General features: G+C 42.6%; 1 protein-coding gene and 1 long non-coding RNA gene across 2 annotated transcripts in view; one reads left to right on the top strand and one right to left on the bottom strand.

The window, feature by feature from the left end:
* Positions 1-22920, top strand: part of cacna1g (calcium channel, voltage-dependent, T type, alpha 1G subunit) — a 695215-nt gene that overhangs the window by 66869 nt on the left and 605426 nt on the right.
* Positions 2230-6680, bottom strand: LOC127531044 (uncharacterized). Its single transcript, XR_007937903.1, has 3 exons — positions 6552-6680; positions 4414-4522; positions 2230-2823 (listed from the first exon to the last, which is right to left on the bottom strand). It is a non-coding gene; the product is annotated as an uncharacterized LOC127531044 (long non-coding RNA).

Here is a 22920-nt window from a genome sequence, read left to right as displayed (position 1 = left end):
CTTCTCTTCTCCAAATGTAGGGTATTTCTTAATTCTTAAACCTCTCGGAATAAGACCCCTTCTCCAATAATCTGAGAGAGTCACAGAATTAAGATGTAATCTGATTTCTTTCTCCATAAGGTGTCTCAAGTTAGAGTAGGTTTTATTCACCATTTCCTGAGAAGGTTGTGCATTAGGGAAGTCATCCATCAATGAAGAGGTTGTGATAATTCTTTGTCCATCTTCAAGAGAGTATGAAAAAGTATTCGCCATATTTGATGTAAATCTTGGGTCCAAACACACTGGGTGGAGCTGTACCTCACAAAGTACTCCCCAGTACTTTAATAAATATCAAAAAATAGGGTAAAAGAGGAACGCTTCCTGGACATATACTGAGTAAATATTCACAAAACAGAGGTGCTCTTTGGTAGGGGAAAAATCGTAATAAAAGCATAAAAACACCAAGGCACTCTCTGGGTGAATAAAATGCCTTTAATACTACATGGCAAGTCAAAAAAGGAGACAATAAGCCCCGACGCGTTTCAGCCTACAAGGCTTTCCTCAGGGGGACAGAGTAAAAGGACACACCATGTGGTCCTTATAATCAAAAGAACCAACCAATAGAAATCCTCCACCTGACGCGTAATGCAGTTTCCCCATTGACTTATAATGGCCTCCCGTTCACGCGTGCGTTCACGCGTGACCATTGCTGCGCACCGGCAATCACACTACGCGGAGCGGTCACGCGTAAAATTCATGCGTTTTTTTACAAACGCACGCATTAACGCTCACATGAAGATAATAGAACATTTCGGTCACGCGCTCACACGTACGCGGAAATGACGTGCGCGAACTCTGTCACGCGTAACAAGAAGCTGCGTGTGTATGAAGCAGCGTGTACACGCCTGTCTGTCACTGTTTGACAAATACTTTTACGCGCTCACACACGCGTGCGGTCGCAATTTCTGATTGTACACAATAGTTGTTGATCTGCACCGTGCGCAGCATAACGCGTAACATGAGCGTGTCGTGCAGTTGTTCGGTTCCAGCTGGTGGCGCTATTGTTCCAAAACACGGGGATAAACTTTTATTATTATTTAAATTAGGTTCTCAGGCTTCACAGCCCCGAGCCACTCGGCTGCAGTTCTTCTGACGTTTATTATTATTCCATAATTCATTTAGCTTAGCGACTTAGCCTCAAATACGTTTGCATCCATTACATAGCGGTTAAACTTCTTTTCCTTTCGGCTTTTCCCTTCAGGGGTCGCCACAGCGAATCAATTGCCTCCATCTAACCCTGTCTGCCGCATCCCCTTCTCTCACACCAACTACCTTCATGTCCTCTTTAACCACATCCATAAACCTCCTCTTTGGTCTTCCTCTAGGCCTCCTGCCTGGCAGTGGGAAACTCAGCATCCTTCTACCAATATATTCACTCTCTCTCTCCTCTGGACATGTCTGAACCATCTCAGTCTGGCCTCTCTGACTTTATCTCCAAAGCCTCTAACATGTGCTGTCCCTCTGATGTACTCATTCCGGATCCTATTCATCCTGGTCACTCCCAAAGAGAACCTCAGCATCTTCAGTTCTGCCTCCTGTCTTTTCCTCAGGGACACAGTCTCCAGACCAAACAACATGGCTGGTCTCACCACAGTTTTGTAAACCTTTCCTTTCATTTTAGCTGAAACTCTTCTATCACACCTGACACTTTTCTCCAGCCGTTCCAGCCTGCACGTACACGCTTCTTCACCTCTTTTCCACACTCTCCATTGCTCTGGACTGTTGACCCCAAGTACTTAAAATCCTCCAACTTCTTGATCTCTTCTCGCTGTAACCTCACTCTTCCACTTGGGTCCCTCTCATTCACACACAGATACTCCATCTTGCTGCGGCTAACCTACATAGCAGTTAAACAAACGCAATAAATTGATGATAGTATCTATATTTACCTTTATAGATGATCTTAATTACGAGACAGAGGTCAGCTGTTGTCTGGGAACATCCGTGACCATGCTACTAGTGGGACACAACTGTACCGGATTTCAGCTGAAAGCTGCTGTTCTGTGCAAACTGTCATGAGACATTTTTATTGTGATATACCCTTCACTGCTGTTAGCTTTTGTTTTAATAAATTGTTTGGGATGAGGAAATCACTATTGCATGTTTCTACTTAAATGCCCTACTTTCATGATTTAATATCACCATAGCATTAATTTTTACAATTTCCATAAATGTCATCTGAAAGTTGAGTACCTTTTTTTGAGTAGTGTATGTAGACATGTAATGTAAGCACACTTCAATAATATATCTGCTGCAGTAGTGCAGTTTATCTAGCTTGGTGTGACATATGTTGTAAGAAACAACATACTGGTATGTTGCCGATATGTTTCAGAATGAAATCTGCTTGAAAAGCACAACTGATTATCTGTCAAAATGTGTGTACGTAGAAGTGTGCACTTAACACTGAATAAAATCTCTGTAGATTATAGACAAAACACGCATCTTTCATCACAAATATATTTGTATTCACCCAAAGTGCAAGAGTAAAATACCAGTGTACTTAAATTGCTAAGAAGGAAAATAATTTATAAAAAATATGATTACTTTTTCTAAAAAAGGTAGGAATAGTGGACAATGCAGTTTATTTCTGTGACAGTCGCTCCAGCACCGACACCATGCGTCCCATCAGTCCAGCAAAGGTGATTGAATTTTCATCCGTCCTCTGGATGTTCTGGAGCATGGCAGTGGTCAGGTCTCGGTGTCTTCAGATCTGTTTCAAGAACCGTTCCTCTGACGTCTCCAGATACTGCAGCAGATCCACAGTAGCATCCTGGTTCCTTTATCCTGCATAAAAGCACCCAGGCAGCATTAGTTGTCAGTAATTATTTTCTATATTCATGAACACAGTTAACTTATTACCTCCGCCAGGAGGTTATGTAATCATCGGAGTTTGTTTGTCTGTTAACAGCATAACTCAAAAAGTTATGGACAGATTTTGGCGGCCATCTCTCAATTGTACAGAGTCCTTCAAAAAAATCCTGGATCCAGACGGTGATCCAGGTCACCTCCAAAATTTAATTGATTGTTACTTTTGCTCTTCCGGACATTCTGTAAAAATTTGGTGAAAATCTGTCCTTAACTTTTTGAGTTATGCTGTTAACAAACAGACAGACAGACAGATGGCCTGGCGGAAGTCTGCGCTCTCTGCGTGCTTTTCTAGTTATTTCTGTTGTAGAAGTGTGTGTGTGTGTGTTACGGCCACCAGTGTTGGTGTGCCATTTGTTTTTGAGGTGGTGTTTTGTTGGGCCTTCTGTTTGGGAGAAGTTTGTGTGTGGGTGCAGCTGTGGCTTGTTACAGAGTCTTTTGGAGCCCCAGCTGCCAGCCGTTTCAGCTAATGATGAAGCTGATGACAACCTGCACTCTCGTCTGGTTCTCCCCGCTTTCCGGCCGTCCTCATTGGACCACCCTCCAGCAGCTCCTCCTCCCTGGACCAATCGGAGGCAGCCAAGCACCACACCTGTGGACTATAAAGCCCCACCACGCCATTAGGCTTGGTGGCTGGTGTTTAGACCAGTCCACCCTGGTGCTCTCTTTGTTTTGTGGCTTTGTGTGGTCCTGTGTGGTCATTCGGTCTGGAAGCACTTGTGGTGGGTGCTCCAGACAACTCCGACCTTCTGTTGGCTTTAGTTTAGTGTGGAGACTGAGGCTCCACTTGTGTAGTTGCCAACTTTGTACAGAAACCACTATGTATGCTGAGCTGTTGTAAACTATGCTCATTATGTACATCGTTTCAGAGGCACCAGTTCTGTTTAGTTTGTTTTGTACACTATTTTGTATTAGTTTTTGTTTCTGGTGGTGGGTGTTGCTTCTGTAGTTTGGTTTGGCTAGGGAGTTTAGTTGTTTTCTTTGTGTTTAGCTCAGTTACGAACTCTGTTAGCCGTTATGTTTTATTATGTTCTTTGTTTTAGCAACACCCACCAGTCTTGTGTTTCTTTCGTTGTCACCTTTTTTGTTCCCTTTTACTACTAAGCAATAAATCCCTTACCTAAACCAATTACATCTGGTTATTTTGTTGCATCCAGCCAGCCCCTAGAGGTTGGATCGTAACAGTGTGCGTGGCTGTGTGACTGTCTGCGTGTGTATGTGTGTGTGTTGATAGGGAGCATGATGGGAGTTGAGTTGGGAGGGATGTGGGGCATTGTCTTTTTATTGTTTGTTTTTAACTTGTTAAGCACTTAGTGCTACTTTATGTAAGAAAAGTGATATAGAAATAAACTTTGATTGATTAAAATAAATGTTGTACGTTGTGATTTTAGGATGGGCCAAAAGATAACATATTGATCATGTTGATGTCTGCATAGTCTAAACAAATCTTACTTGATTTTTTTTTTTATTGTAAATGTATGGTGTTTATTAATTAAATCAAAATCTTACTTGATTTGGTCTGTAGCGAGGAGGACAGCATGAAGGAGCTGCAGGACGGAACCAGTAAGCTGCAGAGTAGTGATCCTGGTAACTGGACCTCATCATCCTAGGCCGACAACTAAATAAAATTAACAAGAAATGTTGTTGATAGCATCTGTAATTTAAAACCATTTTCTCCATTAATTATTAATTTGTCCGTACGATGTTAGAAAATGTTACAAAAAATGCCTGTAATAATTTCCAGCAGTGCTAAATGCCTTGATATATTTGAGTAACAACTAAAAACCATCAAAGAAATCTGTGTATAAGTAATGAATGCATTGAATTTCCACATCTGCAAAGCTGGAAAATCACAGAACAATCAGCATTTTACCTTGAAATTATAAAAATAGCTGCACATTACCAGTATTCCTCACTTCATTGTGTTAATTTGATCTTTTGAATAAGTTTTAGACTTGTATTAATAATGTTAAACAGTTTATTGGTTCTTCAAGGGAAATTTCAATGATTATTATATAGTTCAGCAATATGATTAATGGGCCATTGTGTAACAACATGGGAGGTTCTGAATACAGGTCTGGTAATGAAATATTGCTGCTGCTTTTCTCAGGTTTTATAAGACGGTTTTCATAGCTTGCTAGCTTAGCAGTGGCTAACTGGTTGGCAAATAGTCAACCTCTGATCCTGTGTCCGGACCACGTTCGCTGGCATAACGTTCATAATATTGATGTGGATCTGTTGTAGCTGGCGTATTCATAGTCGGCTAACAGCAGGGTGTTTAACCCTTTAAGGTCCAGGCAATTTCCGCCCGAAATTTCTACTGAGATTTACAGAAAGTAAATTGAATGCTGTTCTTGAACTGTTTGGAGTACATGCATGGTTGGGGTCTCATTTGAAAGCTGACAACCTGAATTTTCACCCAGTGCAGTCAGAATTACTCTAGGTGCTACTGGCACAGAGTATTTCATGTTGGCACACACTGAATTAGGATGAATTTTTTTTCTCGCTTACATTTTTTCCCTAATAAAACACCTGAAAATCAGTGTGGCAGCACTGTAAGAGCTTGAAAACACAATATTGCAAAAGTCTGGGGTCTTATATAGTTCAGGTCAAAATTTCAGAGCAATGCTACAAGAAATGAGTGTTGCACACATGTATTTGTACTGATATGCTCCGCCCCTGTCAATGTTGGATACAATCTTTATACACTGTGCACACTCTGTACAGAATGGTATAAATTCATTTTCACTTCATTTTCACATTATTTTCATTCCAAAAACTCATAAAGAACTCAAAAAATCACTTCAGATAGGCTTCAGTGTCGATCACACACACAGATTGAGAGGAATACAGAGAAACAGCAGGTGGAGCCCGGAGCTCACGAATGAAATATCATATAAAGCCGCTGGCAGAGGCGGGATTTATATTCAAGCCATTCAGCAAGCTCATTGGCTACCAGGCCTGTCAATCTAACGTTTCCTCCGGCGTGATTTGCTGAGAAACAAGTCAATCAAGTGATGTAATCGATATCTGTCAGACTCGGCCATGGTTGGCTATATCGCCGAAGTAGGCGGAAACGAGTCACCTGATTGGTTGAAGTCCGGTTTGAAGCGGTAGAGAAGCGTTCAGTATCCATTTTGAATCGCGAACAAAGGAAATAGGACCGTGTATGATAAAGTTATAATAGAAAGATGCAGTGAATATGAAACGCACAGCGCCACCACGCGCCGCGTGCACGCGCACGGAGCCGATCGTTTTCTGGATTTTTTACTTATTTCGAGACATGTTTTGGCCAAAGTATTATACTGGATTGTTTCCTCTGGATGGCTAAGCTTGGGTTCTGGCTGGTTTTTGTGGATTATCTTCTTTTATGACCAGAAACGAGCGTCCAAACTGCGTCGACAGGTGAGCTGTGCACGTTTACATGACTTGTTGTTTGTTGGATAAATGTGTTTATATTACCCGCTGTGGTAATCACATCTGAAAGTGGTTTATACCGGCGGATTCATGAGAATCTCAGCTTTCTATGTGTGTATAGTGTTTGTATAATCGTGTTTGCAGTGTCCTTCTATTTTAAAAAAAAGCGTATACCGATAAAAAAAAACGGCCCGGCGGCGTACTTTAACGGGTTAAGAAATAAAACTTACCTATCATGATCGGTACTGCGGCCTGCATCAACTCCTGCTCAGCTGTTGCGTTCAGGGACCCGGTTGGAATCACGGAATGCTCAGCTGTTGCGTTCAGGGACCTGGTTGGAATCACGGAATGCAACCGGAAAAAATTGGGCTCTTTTTGGCCAAAAACTGCTGCATCCCGGCTGCCTTTTCTGGTTCTTGTCGTCATTTCTGAACTTTTTAGTTGTTGAGGAGTTAGTCAGGCTCCGTTCGTATAGCTGTAGCCGTCTCCCACTGGACTGTTTCGAACACTGGTGTGGTCCAAGAGGCTCCCTCTAACTTCCACTGAATTTAATATGAAGACCACAGTTCCAGGAAGCTTTGGGTCTCCTCCTCAGACCGTTGCTGCTTGGATTTTGCTTCTATATTTACCGGTTTTTAAAACACAAACACTGAACATTACTGCTGCTCGCTCGGCTGTTTAAAAACGGCGCTTCTGTGTTTCCGCTGTTGACGGTCGGACTGTAACCCCAGCCCCTGACATACTGGGCTCTCACCTCGGGCCACCTCTGGCCCAGCAACGAGTTGGGGCCGGTGCGAGTCCCAGTTTTTGGAGCCCGGAGGCGGCCCACCGCCTGTTGAAAAACAAAAAACCGGAGCCGAATCGGCCACTGACTCCAACCTCGAACCGGAACTGCCTCGGTCGAAAAGGGGAGACTCTTCTTCGTCTTCTTCTTTTCCGCCAGTATGGCTCACTGCTGCCTCCCCTGGCTGACTAAAATGAAAAGGCCAACTACACGACACGCTCATGTGAGGCGGACTGGTACGCACGGTGCAGAAACGTTCTCTAGTGTATGGCGACCGCACGCGTGTGTGAACGCGTAATAGTATTTGTCAAACAGTGACAGACAGGCGTGTACGCGCTGCTTCATACGCCCGCAGCTTCTTGTTACGCGTGAAATACAATCTGCACACGACAACGCACGCACGCACGCACGCACGCACGCACGCGTAAGAAAATAATCATGCGTGTACAGACACGTTGCTGCGAGTTGCTTTGATTGTTTTGACACGATTCTGACGCCATACACACGCACGCGCGCGCGCACACACACACACACACACGGAAGACTTGGTTAGCCTTCACAGAGCTTCTGATTAAAGCCTCCAGTTTATCTTCTTCTATATGTGCAAACTCAGACAGCACAAAGTGTAGCAATATGGCAGGTGTGGAAAGTATGAATCTGTTTGCATTTCAGGGCGATGGTAGTTGGTTCGCATGTGTAACCATCCTACAAGAGCTCAATCAGCAACACTAAAGGCCTTTACCCCCCTCAGAGGCCTGCATCAGCAACATCACTGTCAATGAGGTTGAAGAATATTAGCGCAAATGTGCGCGTGCTTCATGAAATATGCATTGTTGTCATGCACACACAGGAGTGATTGAGCTCACGTTTGGTAGAATTGCTGTGTGTACATGTGTGCAGAACCGCCTCTGCTGTTTTTTTGTTGTGGCAGGTGTGCCAGGAATTTTCTTCCTCTGTTTCTGAATTGCGCTTACTATTTGCTCCGCTTACTTCCACGTGCACACACAAAGCATTGCAGCTGCAACAGACATAGCAGCATCTGTTTGGGCATAAATGATGATTCATGAGACACAGATAAAAAGAAGGTAGAGATGGATGGGAAGAGCTTGGTGTTAAATGAACGGGAGAATGTGTGTAAAATGGATGGCTACACAGTGATTTTAACGAATTAGTCTTCCAGGGGAACACAGCCTAACTGTTGTCGTTTCTGGCTTGAGGTTTAGAGAGGCCAGAGATGAGCAACACGTCAATTCAGTTGCAGTTTTTGATGATGAAGTAAGATGCGAGAAGAAGTGTTTTTATATATGTGTGTGCAGGGTTTCAAACATTTTCTGATTTCACAGAAAGAGGTGCAACATCTTGTCTGCTTTACTTAAAGGGCTGGTTCAGCCACTTTACAAAGTGAAAACATTTTAAAGCTTACCTGAGATTCTGAAAAAAAAGGAGGGTGTGTGTGTGTGGGGGGGGTGGGGGTGGGGGGGTGGGGGTGTTGGTGGGGGGGGGGCTGGGCGATATGGCCAAAAAATAAAATCTCGATTTATTTTTTTAGTCATCTTGTGTCACGTGCTGGCATGTGAACCCAAACAGCAGGCACAAAAGAGTGGGTGAGATTAAATAAGATTTAATGAGAAAATAAGAATAAATACGAACAGAAGACGCTGAATAAAGGAAGCCGGGGGGGAACTGCGGGGAGGAGTAAGGTAAACTGAACAAAACTAAACTGAGGGCGGACCCGAAGGCCGAGTAGAACTAAACATAAAACAAAACTAAACTACGGGGAAGGAAGACTCACGGAGGTCCTGGGTTTGGAAGGTGGAAGTGGGCGGAATGGATGGAGCAGACGGAGAGACGTGGCGAGGGCAGGGAAACAGGTAAATCGTCCAAAGGGGAGATAGAGTCCAGGAAACAGCGTGCAGGAGACAGGGGAACGGTGTGCAGGGTTTAGCGGAGTGCGTCGTGGGCTTGGATGATGAGCAATGAACCGGCACTGGAGCTGTCGGCGGATCCAGGCTTTATACTGAGCTGATTGAGCATTGAGTTCAGCTGAGCTTCTCCTCAGCTGTTCCAAATTGGCCGAACCAGAGCACTGGCACAGGGAGTGTGACATCTTGGACGATTACGATTTTAATCGATTTTTGCTGTTTCTTTGCGGTCTGTTTGCTATGGCTAGTGCTAGCCATGCCGCACTCCCGTAGCTGCGAGCACTCTTCCCATTCTTTAGGATGCCTCTGCCAGAGGTGCTGAAAGAGGTTAGCTGTGCTGCTACTCTTCGTTTTCACAGTACTTTTGAAAACCTTGCACATGACTGTAGTTTGCTCTGTGTCAGTCTTGTCAAAGCCAAACCACTCCCATACAATCGATGTAACATGAGGTCCTTTTCTCGTGACCAACTCTTTGTTTGCTGTTGTGTCCGCCATGACGGGGGTGTGAGTGTTTTGGCGGAAGGAGATAAGAGGCGGAAGCAAACACCAGTGGACAAGTCGTGAAAGGCAGAAGAAGAATCTGTATTGTTATATATTTAAGCTTGCCTCGATTTTACGATTTGGCAAATTTTCAAATCATCAGGTTTTAAAAACGCGAATTAATCGAATTAATTCGATTTATCGCCCAGCCCTAGTGTGTGGGATGGATGGCCTGTGTGAGGGGATGTCATCAGTTACTGCCAATGAAAATCTGACACAGCTCTGCTGTTCCACTGACAAACTGGCCTGGACTATTTTATTTGGATGAATAAGTACATAGTCAAGCCAGTTTTTTCACATGTGTATGAGTTGAAGGTAGTATACTGTAATGTGTGTGTGCTGCCTGGTGGGCGTACGCAGGGGAGTGTGTGTCATATGTACGTCTTGTCTATGCTTCCTCCCCTGCGAGTTTGTCTGTGAGGCGGGTTTGCCTTGCTAAGTATACCTGAGGGAACGCTGCACTGTGTAGCCTCGCTTTATCATAGCTGACATTCTACTATATGTTTTGTGAGAGAGAGGGAGTCTATCACCAGCAGATGGCCTTGGTCGACCCCTAACGCTCTCCTGGCTCAGCATTCAATGTTGCCGCTGAGACACAGTCATCCATCACACTTACCTACACACAAACACATGCTTATATACATGCATGCACACAATGCATGTGCACCAGTGGAGGGGATCACATATATATCACACTAGACTATGTAAACATATTAGGATACACTCACAGGTTCTTCACATTGTAACAATAACATACAGTGCCTATCATAAGTATTCACCCCCTTTGATGTTTTACCTTTTTATTGCTTTCATAAATCAATCATGGTCAATAAAATTGGGCTCTCTTAACGTAAAAATTTATTGGAAAAAACTCTTTAATGTCAAAATGAAAACAGATTTCTATAAAGTAATGTTAATGAAAGAAAATTATATAAATAAAAATAATTGTTTGCATAATTATTCACCCCCTTTTTAATTTAATGGTCTAATTCAATAGAGGTCCATCAAATTGTTGCCAATAGTCTCACAATTAGTGAAATGAAGATCACCTGAGTGGTGTGGGTGTGTTTCAAGTGATTGAGTTGTAAAACACCTGTGTCTGAAGTGGTTGATCAGTATTCCTGGCTATCATTACACCATGAAGACAGAAGAACACTCTAAGTAACTCAGGGAAAGGGTTATTGAGAAGTACAATTCAGGGGATGGTTACAAAAAAATTTCCAAGGCACTGAACATCCCCCGGAGTTCAGTGAAATCAATTCTCAAGAAATGGAAGGAATATAGCACTTGTGTGAATCTGCCTAGATTAGGCCGCCCTCGTAAACTGAGTGACCGTGCAAGTAGGAGACTAGTGAGAGAAGCCACCAAGACCCTACAACTACTCTGAAGAAGTTACAAGCTTCAGCTGCTGAGATGGGAGAGACTGTGCATGTAGCAACAGCTGCCCGGGTTCTTCACCGGTCAGAGCTTTATGGGAGAGTGGCAATGAGAAAGCCACTGTTGAAGAAAAGTCATATTAGATCTGGACTAGAGTTTGCAAAAAGCACGTGGAAGACTCCATGGTCAAGTGGAAGAAGATTCTTTGGTCTGATGAGACCAAAATTGAGCTTTTTGGCCATCAGACAAGATGTCATGTTTGGCGGAAACCAAAAAATGCATATCACCAAAAACACACCATCCCCACTGTGAAGCATGGTGGTGGCAGCATCATGCTGTGGGGATATTTCTCAGCAACTGGACCTGGAAGGCTTGTAAAGATAGAGGACAGAATGAATGCTGCAAAATACACTGAGATCCTGGGGGACAATCTTTTTCAGTCTGCAAGAGAACTACATCTTGGGAGAAGATTTATTTTCCAGCAAGACAATGATCCAAAACATACCACAAAACTTACACAGGAATGGTTAAAAAAGAACCAGGTAAATGTTCTGGAGTGGCCGAGTTAAAGCCCAGACCTCAATCCTATAGAGAATTTGTGGCTGGACTTGAAAAGGGCTGTTCATGCCTGATACCCGCGCAACCTGACAGAGCTTGAGCAGTTTTGCAAAGAAGAATGGAGCAAAATTGCAGTGGGCAGATGTGCAAGACTGATTGAGACCTATCCACACAGACTCACTGCTGTGATTGCAGCCAAAGGTGCATCTACTAAATACTGACTTGAAGGGGGTGAATAATTATGCAAACAATTATTTTCATTTATATAATTTTCTTTCATTAACATTACTTTATAGAAATCTGTTTTCACTTTGACATTAAAGAGTTTTTTCCAATAATTTTTTGTGTTAAGACAGCCAAATTTTATTGACCATGATTGATTTATGAAAGCAATAAAAAGGTAAAACATCAAAGGGGGTGAATACTTATGATAGGCACTGTATATAAACACACACTCATACATATATTTCAGATTAACTCAACTAAATTCACCATCATTATTCTGTCTTCAGTCAGACTGATATTCATCTTCTTTGTATAAACTTTAAGTCTGAGTTAGAATAAGGAATTTGTCAGTCGTGTCAGGTTCGACACGATGATGATTTGAATATTTGTTCGTTAGGTGTTGACATTTACTGTCCAGAACAACTGTACAAGGATGAGCAATAAACAGAGAGAGACATCTTCATAACATTACAGCGTAATATCTTTTATTTCTATATGTAACATCTGAATGGTTGTTTCTCTCAATTTCTCATGTCATTTGTTATCTCAGTGAACATCTTCCTAAAAGGTTTATGGTCTCATTCACTAGTTTCAGTTCTTCTTTAAGCCAGAAAAAAGGTTCATTTATCAAATTATTGTCTTATTTAGAGTAAAATAGACTGTAAAGCAGGGTGTGTTTTGAGCAAGGCTGCTTGCCGTATTGTTCTCCATGTCTGTCAGACTCATGGACCGACCCACATGCTGTTTCCCCACGCTTCCACTGGATTACAACAGCTTCTGGACTCTTCTGCTTCCGCCCCTGTTTGGAGTCTCAAACCTGGGACTCTGTGGTTTTTGTTGTGGATTAATCCTTGCCTGTTCACTCCCTCAATTGTTTGCTTTCGTCATTCAGTGAGTACCTTTCAGTAGCTCTGTGTTTCTGATTTTTTGTATAGTGTTTGGCTTTGCGCTGCCCCCACAGTCCTGTCCTTAGTTGGTAATAGTTTTGATTTTGATTCAATAAAACCCCCTTTCCCTTTTAACCCCTGTTGTCTGCCTGTTTGAGTCTGCACTTGGGTTCAACCACACACCATTCATAACACCTGGTAATGTGTGGCTCCTTTTACATTAGCTGCATTCATTTTAATTGACAACTCAATCAGTAACAATAAAAAATGCACTGTCCTTTAGAGAGTGCAAGCACCTTGAATCAATATTCCTTCAAAAATCCCATCTGTAAATAAGTGGAAAGCAAAAAGGCCACCTTACTTCATTCTGGGAATCCAAGAGAAGATGCCAGTGTTGGGACTGGAAAAGATTTAATATTTTTTATATGAATAAAAACCTGGTCTCAGTTTAGTAGTTATTTTTAAAGCCTTTTCACATCTTTTAAATGGATAAGTTGCCAAAACTGTACGTATACAGTGTTCATACAGAATTTAGTGTATCAAGATATGCCTGGTTGCACATTCCTTTTATGGTGCTTGCATGATGCTTGTATGATGCCAAGATGAATATGTTTTGTATAATGCAAAGCTATGGTAAAGTAGAGAACCAAAAAAAATCCAGCCATATACGGCATGAAACATGACATTTGCAAGAGTGAAAACCGTAATCATTGTCACTTCTAGGCAGTGGCGGCTGGTGAATTTTTCTCTTGGGGGGGCGCACTTAATTTACCAAACCAAATAGCAGAGACGGCAACACCGGAATACAAGAATTGATGTAATTTATGTTCACAGCCATTTGATGTGTTATTACTATGCACCACTACTAGGGTACACCTAAGCACTACTGCTGAGTCAAATAGACAATTAAATGCACGTAAATGTTACCAGCTAGTGAATTTGAATTTTTCTCCCCAGTGTTCGATATGATTTGCTCTAGATAAGGTGTAATTGGTACACACAAACCCTTAAAATCTCCTTTTCTTTAATTAAACAAATTAAGAATGTATAAATATGCAAATCTATTTTTTTACTTCAAAAGTAAAAAAAAAAGAAACAATTCATTTTTCCAGCTTCAAAGAGTGCCAAGTACTTCTTCTGTCCAGCAAAATCTTTGGAACAACATATTTATATTTACATACTCCAATAAACAAAAACAAATCCAGACCTGTGAAACCAACAAACATTGGACATTTTGTGAAAAAAACAAAAACAAAAAAAAACCTTACTATAAGGCTTAAAGCAGACAGTGCTTCTGTGAGCTAACTTTTACATTAACAACCTTACATGACAATGAGAAAACAGCAAATCTGCATATGTAAGATCAAAGCAATAAAAAATTTGTCACTTTGCCTGAAAAAAAAATACTGAAACCATTAGGCATTATACTATGTATAACTGTGCATGTGACAAATAAAACCTATCTTATCTTAGGCTTTGAGTCCAAAGTGCTTCTGTCAACTAACATTAAATATTTACAATGAAAATAAAGAAAAACAGTAATTCCTCAGATTTCAGAACATATGAAAATCAACAGGCTTTCAGTCTAAAGTGCCACTTGTGTCAACTAACATTTCTATTTACATTATTAAATGACAAAAAAGTAAATCCTCACATTTCAGAGATTAAAGCCAAGCACCTCTACATCTGTGTTATTTTTTGTATGCAAGTTTTGCTCTTCTGTCTTTGAGACATGCAAATTTCTCAATGACTCTATGTTTAAAATCTGGGGTCTCCCTCACAAGTTTCTATTCCATAGAGAGCATGGCCAGTGCATTAAGACGATCCTGTGACATCGTGTTCCTGAGGAAGGTCTTGATTCTTTTTAGTGTTGAGAAGCACCTCTCAGATTCAGCTGTCGTCATTGGAGTTGTGATGAGGATCTTCAGGAGAGACACAGTCTCTGAGAAGGTGTCCTGAAGATTGTTGCTCATGAAGAGCTGGTACAGAGCCACAGCACCATTGCAACTCCTGAACTCTGTGTTGCTGAAGATGAGCAACAGTTCAGTTTTCAGCTTGCCCTTGTTCAGCATTGGATAGGCCTCCATGGTGGTGTTGAGCGTTGCTTCAGGGAACTGGCTGTCGTACTCGTAGAATCTGTCTCCTTGAAGCAGTGTAGCAGTGATTAGGAGTTTGGTGAAGGCAAACCTCTCTTTTGCATGGCCCAGGATTGTGTCACAAACCTATAAAGAAAGACACATTATATCACACAAAACCTACATAAAACTGTCTTGTCCAATTGTTCACATAACAGCTTACTATGATTATAACACTGTAAAAGACCATACAACACACTCAGGTCATGTCCATATTATTGAATCTTATCTGGAAAATGTTTATCTACAACAGAATAGCATATACTTTATTGGAGAAATTGGAGGTTTGGGAATATGGTTGTGGACACCCTCATGTCCCTCTTTAATTTACCAGGTTTCAAACATGTTACTTTACAGAGGAAAATAACAGACTTCAGCCTTGAATACCAGTGTTAATTCAACACAGATAATCAATTATTGTTGCTGACATATGTGTATGCACTAGCAGCTGTTGTGCAGTTGAATTCTGTGTTTCATAAACGCCCTGCTATCTACATGTGGCAGTTTGTTCAGCAGGTTTATCAGCGCTACATAGAGCCATGTTGTTCAGATTGCTAAGGCCAGGAAGAACCGCTGCCAGTTGATATTAGATTTATTTATGAAGCTGTGTGTCCTGATCAGTGGTGAGAAAAATTTTGATTGTTCAGGTCACCACTCATCAACTTCAGGGAGAGACGACGTCCACATATAGAAAGGAATAACAACAGGAAGGACAACAGTCACAGACATATCGTAGGATACTAAGTTACCAGAGCCTCAGCTTTGATCTCACCTCTGTAGCTATCCTCTGTAGTTTATCTGGTCCCAGTGTGCGGCGCTTCTTGGCCAGCTGCTGCTGAGGCACACATCTGTGATGTTCTTCACTGACAGTAGGGAGGGAGTCTCTGACCAGCCCCAGAAGAGAAAAAAATTAAACTTTAGTTGCCAGGAAACAGAAAGAAATTAAGCACATTAAGTATCATAAATAATGACTTATTAAGGTTAACATTAATCAGAAGTTTTTTTATTACAGTCATGTGATGCGCACATGACTGAGTGTGAGTTTTTCATTTCACACAAATTATCCACAAATAAATAATGATGGAAACAAAATCATTGTCAAAATCAGTCATTGTTACTCATCACTAATACATCCAAGACTGCATTAGTTTTAAATATTTCCTTTAGCATTAAGTGTTTGGGTAAAACTCAGTTTATTTTATTTTTTCACAATAAACAATAGTGATATAATGTAAATGAACTGGGAATTAAAGGTAATAAAGAAAATGTTAATACTCTGAAAATGATCAGTTCAATCAAAACTTTTATTATCTGGACTGATGGTATAAAAATCTAACTATGTAAGAGGAAAATGATATTATTATATAATTTATTACAGTTTTTGACTTGGACATTTTTGTCCCACAGTATTGCGTATGACTAGCCTAGACAACCTACTGCAACGAATTTAATTCTCTGCCAGGGTGGGTCTAGTTACCCTCCATAAGGCTCGAGGTTGGATGCTCCTAAAACTGGCCGGACGAGTCACCATGAAGTGTAGAGTCAGAAGGCGGGCGTAACTAAGTGACGACAGAGGCGCGACGATTCTGACAGAAACACCCGGAAACAACTAGCCTGGCCACGCTAGACAACCCACGGCAACGAATTTAATTCTCTGCCAGGGTCGACAACAAAAACGACAACAGTCGTTGCGCTCCATTAGCACCGACTCTGAATAATCTTTCTGTTAACATGTCTGTAATATACTTGAGCTTCACCCATTGACTATATAAATAAGGCTTCACCGAACTACCACATCCCCTGATTTCCGGCGCTCTAGGAGCCTATTCGTTGAGCTTATTGGTTGTATACATACCCAATTGCTGCAGAGTGATTTGACAGACAACCTTTTAGCCCGCCTCCCTCCCTGTTGAGCGTGCCTAGACCCTTGCGTCTTCAGAGCATGGGTCTAGCACGGCTAGGCTAGCGTATGACACTTTTTGTGAGAGGATGCATAAGGGTTTAATATGGTAACATACAAATGTATTTACCTGATCTTCTGCACGTTGTCGGTGAAATGCTGCGTCACTCTGTGGACAAAGACCGAATCGATGGACCTCTTCTGGAGTTGGCTGTGGAGCATGTCTACATGAGGCATGATGCGGTGGAAAAGCTCCAGGAAGAAGCAGAAGGTAGCATCCTCCAGGAGTCTCACAAAACCTCTAGCTTCACGGACAGTGGTAGGATCAAAGTCACCTGAGTCCCTGATGGTTTCGAAGCACTGACGGAGGTCGTCTTTGTGCTCAGACACAGTGTTGACAGCACGGCTGTGGAAGTTCCACCTTACTGTGCTTGCTCTTGGAAGCCTGTGTGCCACCACTCTGTCAAGCACACTGGTTCTCTTGGGGGATCTTGAAAAAAAATCTGAGAATCCAGCTAGGTCAGAGAAGAACTGACCAACTTTTGGGATACGGGATGTCACCTGCTGCATGATAATGTTGAGCTGGTGAGCATAGCAGTGGACATAGTGTGCATTCGCATACACATCGCTCACTTTCTTCTGTACACCACCTGTGGCTCCTCTCATGACACTCGCACCATCATAGGCTGGGAGATGAGCTTGCTCTTCTGGTCATCAGGGAGAATGAGGCTCAGCCTCTCCAAAAGTGCTGTGGCAATGGACTCAGCTGTGGCAGATTGCAGAGGTATAAACTCAAAAAATCTCTCCTGCACTTCATTCATTTTGTCGATGTAACGGATCACAAGAACAAGCTGACACTGGGTGGAGATGTCCATTGTTTCATCAGCCTGGATGGATATGAACTCTGCACACTGAACTTCCTCAATAATGGACTCTCTCAAAACTGCCAGCATGCAGTCAAGGAGTCCCTTTAAACGAAGTGGCAGTCTGAAGGTGCTCATTGACAGCTGCATCTAGTGATGCTACAAAATCCACCAGCCCTCTGAAAACACCTGGATTTTCGGAGCTTTCACTCTCATCATGGCCTCTCAGGGCGAGCTCAAAGGCACAGTCTATTATTTTAGACAGCACATGCCTATTTTTGTCGACCTCCTCGTTATGTTTACGGATGCCTATCCTGTAGCCATCATCAAGCTGAGCTGCTATGTTAGCTCTCCCAAACATGCCCAGACGCATAGCATTTTCCATGTGGCTCCTAGCATGCTCATGCCTTCTTACTTTCTCTGAAAAATGCTTTAAATCCGCCATACCTGTCTGAATCCAGGCTTGATCAGTTCCCTTGGTTTGAAAAAGCAGGCAAGGGAAGCAAAATAAAGCAAACTGCGCATGTCAAAGTTATAACGAGAGTCAATGGGGAAAGATGAGTGCGCCCCCGGCCAGATATATGCCCACTATTAGTAATTGTAGACAACGTTGGACGTTTCTAATCTGACTTTTTATTACAAATTATACATTTTAGTAACTCTCTTCAGGCTCTATTATCCATTTTGCTTGTTAAAAACATAGGATATACATGTAAATGTAATTTGAAAAACGTTTTATTAAAGGAAGCCTGTGACTCTACATGATGTGAGACAGAGGGAGTGGCGCCCTAGCGCCCTCTATTGACCAGCCGCCCCTGCTTCTAGGGACAAATTCGGGCTTGCCTTGACTATGTCTTTCTTTATTCTATAGGACATTAAAGCTGCAGTAGGCAGAAATTTGGAAAAGCCTAAAAAAAGACCTTCCTCAATCCTAAACCCCTCCCACTAGCAAATGCTTCGAATCAAGTTAAAAGTCAGCATTCATTTGTTGCTTCACCTGTGATAAAATTCTTTGTGGACTTTGTTGCTATGTATATTGTCTCATATGCTCCCTGTGAATGGTTAAAATCATCATGGACTTATTTTTTAAAGCTTAAAAACTGAGCCAAGAGGAGGTGTAGAAGTCTAGTTTCCAAGAATATTTGAGTGACAATATGCAAAAACTTTAGTATGGAATTTTTGCCTATTGATCCACAATACAAACACTACTTTCCCTATTCTTAATATCTATTTTCTTCTAATTTGCTAGGGTGACACTGTGCTTTGGAATGCAATTAAGTCTTCCAAAATTTCTGTTTATGTACAATTTACATAGGCAAATTTGTTTTGTAGGAAATGTAAGGCTGCCAAGATTACATTTACACTGAACATAACTTTCAGTGTATTTTAATTGATTTCCTCCAAATATCGAAAAAATTAAACTGAAGCACAGGGCTGGAGTGCATTTTACACATTTAATTAGAATCAAGATTATTCTAAATCCTTTAAGTTTTACTATCCTAAACCTTCCAATAAGCACGACACAGGACATGAACCCTGTTCTCTGGTGCTTTGTACACCCAAATGTCCACACTGACCTCCTGTGACTTCTCTGCAGTACAGGAATGTCACACCTTCTGTACTGGAAAAAATAAAAAAATATTCCTAGTGACTGGTACTATAGGTTCGACTGAACAAATTAGTATTTTATGGAGTTGTGGAAGAACATAGGTGCAAAAGTGTACAGGTGAGTGACAGGATGACTGTAGCTTTAAGAAGGTATAAAGGTAAAACAGAGTAGAAGCTTTAAATGTGGTGACATAGAGGCAGTTGCTGCTGGTAGCTCACCGCTGCTCTGTGTAAAACAATAAAAGCCGATTCATGTCTACATTCCTCAGCTGGTTGTAAAACCTGCTTGCTTGCTTTAAATGAGGGCTCTGCCAGTCTCTTTCCTTACATAGGCCTCTTCTCCTTTTGATTCTTCCTCTTATTTTTTTATGTTCTCTTCTCTCAGGGCCACTTCCCAGATGTACACACATACACACACAATCTGATCGAATCATTTCCTGATTTCAGGAAATACCTCTAAGTCCAGAACATTCCTCTGATAAAGTGAATGTGTTTGTGTGTGTGTGTGTGTGTGTGTGTGTGTAATGTTTTGCTTTGTGTGTACAGTATTTTTGTGTCTGTATCGGTTTGACACACATTTTGAGCCAATTTGAGACCCCGCTGTGATATGTGAAAGTTGGGGAAAGAAAGATCATTGTCCAAAATAAGAGACATTGAGTGGTTTCTGGCAGTGGCACAAGAATAACAAGTCATTTTGGTGTTTCCTTGGCTGGAGGGCAGAACAAAGCAGAGGGGATCTAATCAGCCTCATTTCAGCTTCATTCATGGCCCGGACTGACTCGTTTTACATTCCTCGCCTCTCCGCTAGCATGAGGCTCCCGTCGTGGTGTTTGCTACAGCCTCATAATTTGATAGAAACAGCTGTTAAAGTCATATCCCTGCACAGGATTATGACTTGCTTAGGCTGGGAGTCGAAGACTTTTATGGGTTTTCTGCAGGTTGTTGCATAACCTGGCTTTAAACTGTATTAAGACCCATGAAATGTCTAGGACAAAAAAACAAACAAAAAAGTTTCTGTGGCGGCCCTGTGATGTAGTTTGTTATTGGACAACATTAATTTTTCATAGGAAGTATATTTTACAAACTAGGGATGCAGAAAGAAGATTCATAAGAGGCTAATAAAACTTATTAGTTCTTTGTAAAGCTGTGTTCAGGGAAACTGGAGCTAAATGCTAATACACAGACAATGAACATGTTAACATTCTAATATTTAACAGGTAAGTTTCAGAGTTTACCACATTAACAAAAAGTACAACTGAGATTGTAAATTTTGACCTGATGAAGGTGCTAAATGAAAAAGGAGCAATCACAAAAGACATTAGGATTAACCCTCATAAAGCCATCAACACAATTTACACTCCTCTTCTAGGTGTGACTACTGTATTAATTACAAAAAGATGCAACATACATCAACTGAAACTGCAGGACTTGACCTGTCCAGTCACACCAGTTGCTTATTTGTGTGATAAAGTGTTAGTGTAGTGGAGGTTAAGGATCTTTAGCTGATTCTTTTAGGTTGATACAGTATCCAAGATGGATGTCGGTCAGGACACAAAGGGAGGAGACCAGCGTCTTCAATATGGTGACATTTTAATCTGACACACGGGTGTATACAGTTCTGAAATAATGAAAATAACAATAAAAAACATCAATTCACATCATAACATATGCACATACAAATAAACCATAAACTTAAATCTATACACCGCTCCTCCTGCATATTCATCATTAAACAACACCCAAAATGTGTCCTCATCCATATTCGCCTGAATTACTCTGACTGATACTGCCCTCTGCTGGCCAAACAGGGCCAATAAGTGTATCAGTACTAGCACACATGCTACATGCAAGCAATGACAATATGAAACGATACTCACGTTTCTTCATTGACTTAACAGCGAGTGTCAGGACAAAAAACACACACTTCCAACAGATCTGGAAACAGACAGATTTCAGTATTGCCCAACAGGTAACGACACAAATCCGAACAGGTAAGGAAAGGGTTGTGCTGCGGCTACGCTCTCTCTCTCTCTCTCCAGGACAGCTTCTTGCCGTGCGGCCGTTACTTCCTGTGTCAGTGGAGGAATGTCCCTTCAGAATAAGAGCCTCTAGTACAGCCGCCCCCAAATGTGCATGGCACATTTGCATCAAATAAAGCTCAATTCGTCTTAATGGGTCCAGAACTTGGAGGAGGAACTCCCTCTCCCGAGGGAAGAGCTGGCAACATCACCAGCCGGGCCACTGGTCTGGTGAAGATGCGCCCTTTGATGTTAACATCGGCGGATCTGACACAACCGTCATCACTTCGATGGATCTTGACCACGTGTCCAATCGGCCACTGCGCCCGCGGTAGCTGGGGCTCCACTATCATGATGACTGCTCTGTCTTGCAGGTCAGGAGGTGAGGATTGCCATTTCTGCCTGGTCTGGAGACCAGGTAGGTATTCTCTTAAGAACCTTGACCAGAATTGATCCGCCAGGACCTGCAAATGACGCCAGCACCTGCGGGTCAGGATCTCAGTCCCTGAGTACACCACCTGAGGGAGCGAGCCATCAGGCCGCCCCATGAGCAAACTGTTGGGTGTGACTGGGTCGATGTCAGCTATATCGGTTGATACATAGCCCAACGGTTTCGAGTTGAGGATGACCTCAACCTCCAGCAGGACAGTGAGCAGCACCTCTTCAGAAACTGGTTGCGAGCCAACACATGTGTAGAGTGCTGACTTAACTGAGTGAATCTCTTGCTCCCATACTCCACCAAAATGGGGAGCAGCAGGGGGGTTAAAGTGAAACTCGATCTTTTGACGGGCAAGTTGTTGCTGCAATGCTGGAGCCATGCTCTCGAAGGCTTCCCTGAGTTCCCGTTGGGCTCCCTTGAAATTAGTCCCTTGGTCGGACCACAGTTCTGCCGGAGTCCCTCGTCTGGCAATGAAATGCCTCAGCGCCATTAGGTAGGCATCAGCATTCATATTCTGGAGAAGATCCAGATGCACCGCTCTTGTCGTTAAGCACTTAAAGATTACTCCCCAACGTTTCTCCTGACGTCTGCCTACTTTCACCATCATAGGCCCGAAACAATCCACGCCGGTGGAGTAGAAAGCTGGTTTATGTAATCTGAGGCGTGCTTCGGGAAGATCAGCCATCTTGGGAATAGAAGGCTGACCCCTCCAACGTTGACACTCAGCGCAGGCTCGTTGATGCTTACGAACGGCCTCCCGTCCTCTGATGATCCAGAATGACCGTCTCAACTCGGAAAACACACGCTCAGGCCCAGGATGATGCAAATCACGGTCATATTTCTGGATGAGCAGACGGGTCACTGGATGCGCGGCATCAAGGACGACTGGATGCAGGGGCATGTCTAGGTCCTTTAACCGTCTGAGCCGTCCACCTACTCTGATTAGACCAGAGGTCTGGTCGACGGCAGGGGCTAATGTGAGTAGCCGCCTGGAGGGTGGTACTGTTTTCCCAGCAGCAAGGAGTTTGTAGTCTCCCAGGAATGACTGCTTCTGAGCTTGCTGCAGAACTTTGGCTTCGGCTTGTTTGTACTCGTCAGCAGTGGGTGACTTATTAGAGGAGGTCGCTCCCTGGAGGTCTCTGACAGTGTCATCCAAGAGTTCCTGCCAGGAACTGTACCTTTTATCACCAGGGTCACAGACTGCCGGTGAGGTGACTGTAGCTCCACAGAAAATGGTCTTCCGGAGCTCTGTGTGATCCTCTGGGGGCTCAGTATTAGGTCTTTGTGGCCAGCTGTCTGCGCTCTGCAGCGGGAAAGAAGGGCCCTCGGACCACCTATTGGGA

The sequence above is a fragment of the Acanthochromis polyacanthus genome, chromosome 19, assembly GCF_021347895.1.
Source record: "Acanthochromis polyacanthus isolate Apoly-LR-REF ecotype Palm Island chromosome 19, KAUST_Apoly_ChrSc, whole genome shotgun sequence".
NCBI classification, from domain to species: Eukaryota; Metazoa; Chordata; class Actinopteri; family Pomacentridae; genus Acanthochromis; species Acanthochromis polyacanthus.
Note: the sequence above shows the minus strand (reverse complement) of the source record. Positions and strands in the feature narration are given on the sequence as shown.